Genomic DNA, 9,731 nt, shown 5'->3' on the forward strand with positions numbered 1-9,731 from the left:
TTTTATGAAAATAACTGAAAGAGGTGTAATTTTAAAACGTTCAAATTTACACAACACCACGTCAGGATGGCCGAGCGGTCTAAGGTGCCAGACTCAAGGGGCTTAGCTTCCTTCGTTCACGATGTGAATCTGTGTATTCTGGTCCTTGTTTGAGGGCGTGGGTTCGAATCCCACTTCTGACACGAATGTTTTATGAAAATAACTGGAAGAGATGTAATTTTAAAACGTCCAAATTACATAGACGCAATGGTTCTTAGTTTCATTGGTTCACGATGTGAATCTGTGTATTTTGGTCCTCGCTTTAGGGCGTGGGTTCGAATATCACTTCTGACACGAAATGTTTTATGAAAATAACTGAAAGAGGTGTAATTTTAAAACGTTCAAATTTACACAACACCACGTCAGGATGGCCGAGCGGTCTAAGGTGCCAGACTCAAGGGGCTTAGCTTCCTTCGTTCACGATGTGAATCTGTGTATTCTGGTCCTCGTTTGAGGGTGTGGGTTCGAATCCCACTTCTGACACGAATGTTTTATGAAAATAACTGGATGAGATGTAATTTTAAAACGTCCAAATTTCAAAACACCACATCAGGATGGCCGAGCGGTCTAAGGCACCAGACTCAAGGTGCTTAGCTTCCTTCGTTCACGATGTGAATCTGTGTATTCTGGTCTTTTTTGAGGGCGTGGGTTCGAATCCCACTTCTGACACGAAATGTTTTATGAAAATAACTGAAAGAGGTGTAATTTTAAAACGTCCAAATTACACAACACCACGTCAGGATGGCCGAGCGGTCTAAGGTGCCAGACTCAAGGGGCTTAGCTTCCTTCGTTCACGATGTGAATCTGTGTATTCTGGTCCTTGTTTGAGGGCGTGGGTTCGAATCCCACTTCTGACACGAATGTTTTATGAAAATAACTGGAAGAGATGTAATTTTAAAACGTCCAAATTACATAGACGCAATGGTTCTTAGTTTCATTGGTTCACGATGTGAATCTGTGTATTTTGGTCCTCGCTTTAGGGCGTGGGTTCGAATATCACTTCTGACACGATACGTTTTATGAAAATAACTGAAAGAGGTGTAATTTTATAACGTCCAAATTTCACAACACCACGTTAGGATGTCCGAGCGGTCTAAGGCGCCAGACTCAAGGGGCTTAGCTTCCTTAGTTCGCGATGTGAATCTGTGCATTCTTGTCCTCGTTTGAGAGCGTGGGTTCGAATCCCACTTTTCTTGCACGATATGTTTTATGGAAATTACTGGAAGAGATGTCATTTTAAAACGTCCAAATTACATAGACGCAAGGGTTCTTAGTTTCATTGGTTCACGATGTGAATCTGTGTATTCTGGTCCTCGCTTTAGGGCGTGGGTTCGAATGTCACTTCTGACACGAAATGTTTTATGAAAATAACTGAAAGAGGTGTAATTTTAAAACGTCCAAATTACACAATACCACGTTAGGATGGCCGAGCGGTCTAAGGCGCCAGACTCAAGGGGCTTAGCTTCCTTCGTTCACGATGTGAATCTGTGTATTCTGGTCCTCGTTTGAGGGCGTGGGTTCAAATCCCACTTCTGACACGATATGTTTTATGAAAATAACTGGATGAGATGTCATTTTAAAACGTCCAAATTACATAGACGCAAGGGTTCTTAGTTTCATTGGTTCACGATGTGAATCTGTGTATTCTGGTCCTCGTTTAAGGGCGTAGGTTTGAATATTCTAAGGGAGCGGTAGCTCCCTTAGATAAGGCCTGATGACGGCTCTAATGTATAAGGAAGGTTTTTGGATTGGTTTTAACTTTTTTCGTATTAAGTTTATTGTTTCGAAATTTTTCTACTGAACTAAAATCCGGGCCCTTAATATGTGGTAAAAATTTCAAGATGATCCACCTAATAGTTTGTTTTATAAAGCATAATGTTGCTAAGGGTGGTTTTCATTTCCATAAAATTAATCACAGATTTTGGCGAAAAACTAGAGAATCTCCATAAAAATAACATGGGAAATTTTCCAAACTTACCCATTTTGTAACAACCCTTACAAAAATAACTATACGATTGATAGATTTGAAAACGGTCTTAAATGAAAGCCCCATTTTTAAAGTGGGCGCCAATTTTTGTTTCATTAAGAAAAACAAAGTTTAAGTATTGTTTTTAATAGTTTTAAGTACCTGCTCTGAATTACGTGGTTTACCTTTAAACTGTGGAACTTAAGACTTTTTTTGCTTGGGTTAAGTAATAAAGAAAGTCATTCTAGGACTTACGTTGTTTTACTGCGGATAATCAAATTTGTAGGGCAATTAGCTAGCTTAATTGTCATTTTAACTTTTGCGCGTCTAACCAATTTAGTTGCGAAGTAGAGATTAAACTTAATTAAACAAAATAAGCAATTAAAAATAATTACCAATTTTAGGTAATTAAATTTTTACACGAGTCTAAACTATAACATCTGTTTGTGTACAAGTCTACGGAATCTGTTTAAGCGCAGACCTACAGAATATTTTTGTGCAAAGGGGTATAAAATCTCTTTGTGCAGAGGCGTATGCAATCCTTTTGTGCACAGGTCAGTGGAATATTTTTGTTTCCAGGTCTATGGAATCTTTTCATGCACAGGCCTATGGAATCTTTTCATGCACAGGCCTATGGAATATTGTTTTACATAGGTCTACGGAATGTTTTTGTGCAAATCTGCATGGAATCCTTTTGAGTATAGGAGTATGGAATCTTCTGTGCACAGGTCTATGGAATTTTTTGTTCATGGGTCTATGGTATATTTATGTGCACAAGTTTGAAGAATCTTTATGTGCACACAAGTCTGAAGAATCTTTATGTGCACACAAGTCTGAAGAATCTTTATGTGCACACAAGTCTGAAGAATCTTTATGTGCACACAAGTCTGAAGAAGCTTTATGTGAACACAAGTCTGAAGAATCTTTATGTGCACACAAATCAGAAGAATCTTTATGTGCACACAAGTCTGAAGAATCTTTATGTGCACACAAGTCTGAAGAATCTTTATGTGCACACAAGTCTGAAGAATCTTTATTTGCACAGGTCTACGACTTCTGTTTGTGCACAGGTCTACGACTTCTGTTTGTGCACAGGTCTACGACTTCTGTTTGTGCACAGGTCTACGACTTCTGTTTGTGCACAGGCCTTTGGAATCTGATTTGCTCATTTCTATGGAATCTCTTTTTGCGCAAGTCAATAACATTTGTTTATGCACAAGTCTAAAACATCTGTTTGTACACAAGACTAAAACATCTGTTTGTGCACAAGTCTAAAACATCTGTTTGTACACAAGACTAAAACATCTGTTTGTGCACAAGTCTAAAGCATCTGTTTGTGCACAAGTCTAAAGCATCTGTTTGTTCACAAGTCTAACTCATCTGTAGGCGTACGTGATATTTTTGTGCACAGGTGAACGTGATGTTTTTGTGCAAATGGGTAAGGAAAATTTTTGAGCATAGGGTTATGGAATGTTTTTGTGCAGAGGTCAATGGAATGTTTTTGTGCAGAGGTCAATGGAATATTTTTGGGTACAGGTATATGGAATGTTTTTTTGCAGAAGTTCGTGAAATATTTTTTGTGTACAGGTATATGACTCATGTTTGTGCACAAATCTATAGAATGTTGTGTACACCGGTCTAGGACATATGATTCTGCACAAGTCTATGGCATCAGTTTGTGCAAAAGTCTAAGGGATGTGTTTTTGCACAAATATTTGACATCTATTTTTGCACAAGTCTATGGTATTTGTGTGTGTACAGGTTTACAAAATATGTTTGTGCACAAGTCTACGGAATCGATGACATCTCTTTTTGAGCAAGTCTATGAAATCAGTTTTTACACAAGCATATGATATCTGTTTGTGCACACGTCTATAACATCGGATTGTGCAAAACCGTGTGACTTCTGTTTGTGTACAAGTCTGTGGAATCTATTTGTGCACGAGTCTACGTAATATATTTGTGCGCAAATCTATGGAATCTGTTTATGCGCTAGTCTACAGCATCTGTTTGTGCACGGGTCTACGGAAAGTGTTTGTGCAAATGGGTGTGGAATATTTTTGAGCATATAGGGGTATGGAATGTTTCTGAACAGGTCCAAGGCATGTTTTTGTACACAGGTCTATGTCACATGTTTATACAAAAGCCAATAGAATATTTTGTGCATAGGTCAATGGAACCCTTTTAGCACAGTTTTATGAAATATTTTTGTGCGCAGATCTAGGGAATATTTCTGTGCAAATGGTTATGGAATAGTTTTGTGCTATGGGTATTAAATCTTTATGTACACAGGTCTAAGGAATCTTTACGTGCACAAGCCTATATAATGTTTTGTGCACAGTTCCATGAAATCTTTTATGCACATCTACATGAGATCTTTTGTGCACAGGTCTATGGAAACTTGATGTGCACAAGTCTATAGAATGTTTTTTGTGCACAGGTCTATGACTTCTGTTTGTGCACAAAACTATGGAATCTGGTTTGAACATCTCTATGACATATGTTGTGCACAAGCCTGTGACTTCCACTTGTGCACAAGCCTGTGACTTCCACTTGTGCACAAGCCTGTGACTTCCACTTGTGCACAAGCCTGTGACTTCCACTTGTGCACAAGCCTGTGACTTCCACTTGTGCACAAGCCTGTGACTTCCACTTGTGCACAAGCCTGTGACTCCACTTGTGTACGGATCTCCGGAATCTGTTTGTACACAGGCCTACGGCATCTGTTTGTGCACAGGTTTACGGAATCTGTTTCTTTACAGGTCTACGGCATCTGTTTGTGCACAGGCCTACGGCAAATTTTTTGAGCACAGGGCTAGGGAATCTTTTTGTGCACAGTTTTATGGAATCTCTTTGGGCACAGGTCTATGGAATCTCTTTGTGCACAGGTCTATGGAATCGTTTTGTGCAAATGGGTATGCAATCGTTTTGTGCAAATGGGTATGGAATCGTTTTGTGCAAATGGGTATGGAATTGTTTTGTGCAAATGGGTATGGAATCTTTTTTTAAACAGGTCTATGGAATCTTTATGTAAACAGGTCTATGGAATCTTTATGTAAATCGGTCTATGGAATCTTTATGTAAACAGGTCTATGACTTCTGTTTGTAAACAAGTCTAAGACTTCTGTTTGTAAACAAGTCTAAGACTTCTGTTTGTAAACAAGTCTAAGACTTCTGTTTGTAAACAAGTCTAAGACTTCTGTTTGTAAACAAGTCTAAGACTTCTGTTTGTAAACAAGTCTAAGACTTCTGTTTGTAAACAAGTCTAAGACTTCTGTTTGTAAACAAGTCTAAGACTTCTGTTTTTGCACTAGTCCATGGAATCTGATGTGCACATATCCATGACATCTCTTTTTGCGCAAGTCTATGATGTATTTTTTGCGCAAGTCTATGACATCTGTTTGTGCACAACCCTGTGACTTCCGTTTGTGTACAAGTCTCCGGAATCTGTTTGTGCACAGGTCTACGGAATATTTTTGTGCATAGGCCTACTGAATCGGTTTGTGCAAAGGCCTAAGGAATCTGTTTTTGCAAAGGCCACTGCATCTGTTTGTGCACAGGTCTAAAGAACATTTTTCTGCAAATGGATACGGGATATTTTTATGCAAATGGATATGCAGCATTTTTGTGCAATGATGTACGAGATATTCTTGAGCACATTTTTGAGCATAGGGGTATGGAATGTTTTTGTGCAGAGGTCCATGGAATCTTTTTGTGTACAGGTATATAACATCTCTTTTTATGTTTATGACATCTGTTTGTGCGCAAGTCTATGAAATCAGTGTGTGCGTAAGTATATGACATCAGTGTGTGCGTAAGTATATGACATCAGTGTGTGCGTAAGTATATGACATCAGTTTGTGCGCAAGTCTATGACATCAGTTTGTGCGCAAGTCTATGACATCAGTTTGTGCGCAAGTCTATGACATCAGTTTGTGCTCAATTCTAAGGGATCTGTTTGTGCACAAGTCTACGGGCTCTGTTTGTACATAATTATATGACATGTGTTTTCACAAGTCTATGGTATCTGTATGTGTACAGCTCTACGAAATATGTTTGTGCACAGGCAGGGTGACCACAACAAAGCCTTGTAATAGTTATAGGAAAATAGGAAATTTACAATTGATTTACAGGAAATTATAGGAGACTAGCTGTTACCCGCGGCATCGCTTGAGTGTAGTAAGAACTTCCATCAAGTATGAGTACATTTTACTGATTCGACTAAAATTTTTGTAGCATCCTAGGAGCGAAGGCACTCGGCGTCGCCCATCAGCTCGTCGGGACTTTTTTTATTATTTACACGCAGACATTCTATAAAGAAGGGTTTTTTAATATCTGGCCGCCATTTAAAATGATGGCAACATATCGATCCCGAAAGACCATTCAGCCCGTCTATAGGTTAAAGGAATCCAGTGTACTAAATTTTTGTGAAATCGGTTGAAACGCGCGGACTTTCTTTCAAAGAGAAGATTTGCTACATTTCTGGGCGCCATCTATTAAGATGGTGGCGGATTGGAAAAATCTTTCTTAGTACGCGCCTATTACTTACGAGTAACGTTCCTCCAAATTTTCAGCCTTCTGGGGCCAGCGGTTTGGGCTGGGCGATGATTATCAGTCAGTCTGTCAGTCAGTCAGGACTTTGATTTATATCATGAAAGAATCATATACTAGCTCCCTATAAGTTACTCAGCCACACTGGCCTAATGTTACCAGCGTTTTCTTCCCGCCAAAAAAGTGTTACCTATATGCGACCTAAAGTGAGAGAAAATAACACTTCTCCCGGCGCTTACGTATTTCCGGTAAAAACCCGCAAAAGGAGATCAACCAATGAAACTTTGAACTGAAAGGTAGTTAGTATAAGCATACGACGTTTTAGAAATGTTGTGATTGTTTGCGGACGGTTCAGAGTCGTATTTTATCTTTGAAATTATTTTAATGGGTTAGGGTTGGCGCAATAGGAAGTTATTTTTTTCGCATTAAAAAGGCAGAATTTTGGATATTTTTTGACGAAGCCCAAATGATAGAAACTCATTCAAATTCAGACTTCAGAGCGTTGCCTACGGAATAAAAAATTTTATTCCGTAGGCAACATTCAGAGGCAGGAACTATTTATGGTGAGAGAACCAAACTTTATCAAAAAATAAGAGCTAAACAACAACTTAATAGTCATACTAAACTTTTTAATAATGCGTCTAAAGAACTAATAGAAAAACTTAAAGAAAGGCCCAACCCATTTTTAACGAAGCCTGTTGTGAAACCAAAATTATTTTTCAATAAGCAAAAGAATGAATGTGACGCAAAGAAGTCAAACCTCCAAAACCGTTAATACCATTTGGAACTATCGTCACTTTCAAGTTCTCGATATATTAATTTCAAAGCCCTAAGAGAGGGCGGCGTCTACTATCACTTTCACCCGCCTCCCCTCCTCTCGACTACTATTCGGAAGAAAATGCTGGATACATTCAAGGCCGACTATATTAGAAGAGGCCGATGCACGCTATAGCGGGAGAGGGGGACACACCTCTCCTTGCCTGCCACTTTGAATTGGTAGATGGCGCTGTTCATTTTTGCAAAATTTAAATGTCTTAGAATTTCGCGCCAAAATGGCAACTTTTTCCAGATCAAAATTTTAGTTTTTCCCAAAGAAAACCTGTTATAAATGAGTGTCATTTTTAAATGTTATAACTCTGGGGTTAATATCAAATCTAAAAACTATCTTCACTTTAATTATATCTAATTAACAATTGATTTATTTTTTATGTCCAATAGTTAATTCAGGAATCACTTAAATTCACATTGCACAAATGTTGACTAGGCTTTTTATTATCAATTAAAAACAACTAGGAATAATTTACAGCGAGGATTAAAAAACATTTATTTAAACTAGGAACTTGTTATAATAACGTTTGATTATGATATATTCAAATAACATTGTCAGGTGCAATTAAGTCTAAAACTAATGGCAAAATTAAGTAATGTATCACAAAAAGTTATAGTAGATTTTTGACAAATTGAAGAAATTATCTACATTGTCAGGTACAATTAAGTCAAAAACTAATAGCAAAATTAAGTAATGTATCACATAAAAGTTTAGTAAATTTGACTTAATTGAAGTAAATATCACTTATTATTTGACTTATTACAGGATGTTTTAACACTTTGAGAAGCTGCCTATAAACGGTTATTCATTTTTCAACCTTACTTAAATTTTAACGTGTTATGTTTCGCTAACAAATGACTATAAATGTTAAATCCCTTTTCACCCTTATTTAATTTTAATTCCTCTCATACTTTTAAAACTTTCCTTGACAAAGGCTTCCTGTATAAAATTTTACGTTTTTCATTTACGTCTGTTATGTCGTTAGCGTGATTGGTTAAAAGTGGCCTAATAAATTTTTCAAGCAAGACTTGAGGTAAAGACGAATTGCATTTCCAAGTTAATGGTTTACTAAAATGCGGAAGTAAAACTTCCATGTATGATTAGCCGTGAAAAAATACGCTACTGGTAGCTTGAATTTGGTTGAAATTCCCTGGAATACAAAGCATAGCAAATGGGTGGCCAGTTTGTTTCCATTTCCTTCAGCTTTGGACAGTGTTGTCTCTCCAAAAAAGTGTCGAGGGTTCTGTCATAAACCAGCTTTGGTTTGATTTTCATTACATCAGGAATTAGTGAACCTAGTCGTTCGTGGTCATTTTTTAGTTTTGCAGCTTCAGTTCTTAGTCTTTCTTTAACTAATGACGTTACTCCTTCTTCGCCGGATGCATGACCAATGTACCTTTTCAATGTTACTCGGTGAGGTAAATGAATAATATTGAGCTCTCTCATAAAAAGGTATGCAACTGGGGATTTCTTGAAAGTGAGACCACATATCCTTAAGGTAGATTCCTCATACGGGAGACTTCTTTTCCCAAACAACCGAATTTGCTCCATTAGGAAGTTAGCTCTAGTATCATTATTAAGGGAAGCATCCATGATTTTCTTAAAATTGGAGTAGTCTGTATTTTTGGTTTCTTTTTCCAACCTCTCGATTTTTGAAGTGAGTGTTACAATTTTTTTGTGCAAGCTGCTGACTTGTTGCTTTAATTTATAGTTACGTTTTCCAACCTTCCGTACTGATGTTTTGACTGTAGTTTTTCTAATAATAGGGCTTGCTTGTGTGGTCGCATCTTTCTTTGAAATATTATTAGCTGCCTCGGACAAAACGGTTGAGATTCCCGAATTTTCAGAAGAGTTTGTGGTTCCTATTTCTTCCTCCAGGTTTTCAATAGTAGTTGCGTCTACTTCAAATAAGTAGTTTTGATTTTCTGTTTCTTCGACTGGAATACATTTAAGCTTAATTGGAGATAAATCTTCACCATCAAAAGTTAACCTAACTCGTGGCAAATCAAATTTGGTTGAACGATAAGATTTGTTCTTTTCTACTTCTTCGGGTGATAAGTAAAATGAACTTTTAGTAGATGTTTGACTAGGATGGTTTGATGAGGTGAGGTTTAATTTAAAGGATTGGTATGGTGATTGATTACTTATATCTTCAGGCGGTAATTTCGCTTCAGTAGATATTCGACTAGAGTGCTTTGATGGAGAGAGATTAAATTTCTCAGGAAAATAATCACTAGTTCGGCTGTTGTTGAGGTGTGTAGTTAAGGTGTTTCGAGCATTTAAAAGTGAAAAATTTCCAATTGGGGATAAAGGTACAGATGATACTTTGACTTTTTTCTTCAAATT

At 37.5% G+C, this 9,731-nt stretch overlaps 4 non-coding genes across 4 annotated transcripts; all 4 read left to right on the top strand.

Annotated features, from left to right (window-relative positions):
- The first annotated feature begins 60 nt into the window (after positions 1 to 60).
- Positions 61 to 182, top strand: TRNAL-CAA (transfer RNA leucine (anticodon CAA)). The gene is made up of 2 exons: positions 61 to 98; positions 137 to 182. It is a non-coding gene; the product is annotated as a tRNA-Leu (tRNA).
- Positions 183 to 400: 218 nt separating this feature from the next.
- TRNAL-CAA (transfer RNA leucine (anticodon CAA)) lies at positions 401 to 522 on the top strand. The gene is made up of 2 exons: positions 401 to 438; positions 477 to 522. It is a non-coding gene; the product is annotated as a tRNA-Leu (tRNA).
- A 252-nt stretch (positions 523 to 774) lies between these two features.
- On the top strand, positions 775 to 896 carry TRNAL-CAA (transfer RNA leucine (anticodon CAA)). The gene is made up of 2 exons: positions 775 to 812; positions 851 to 896. It is a non-coding gene; the product is annotated as a tRNA-Leu (tRNA).
- Positions 897 to 1,455: 559 nt separating this feature from the next.
- Positions 1,456 to 1,577, top strand: TRNAL-CAA (transfer RNA leucine (anticodon CAA)). Its single transcript has 2 exons — positions 1,456 to 1,493; positions 1,532 to 1,577. It is a non-coding gene; the product is annotated as a tRNA-Leu (tRNA).
- Positions 1,578 to 9,731: the final 8,154 nt, after the last annotated feature.

The sequence above is a fragment of the Phalangium opilio genome, unplaced genomic scaffold (assembly GCF_054372755.1).
Source record: "Phalangium opilio isolate 3A_F unplaced genomic scaffold, DU_Popi_V2 ptg000060l_1, whole genome shotgun sequence".
Taxonomy (NCBI): domain Eukaryota; kingdom Metazoa; phylum Arthropoda; class Arachnida; order Opiliones; family Phalangiidae; genus Phalangium; species Phalangium opilio.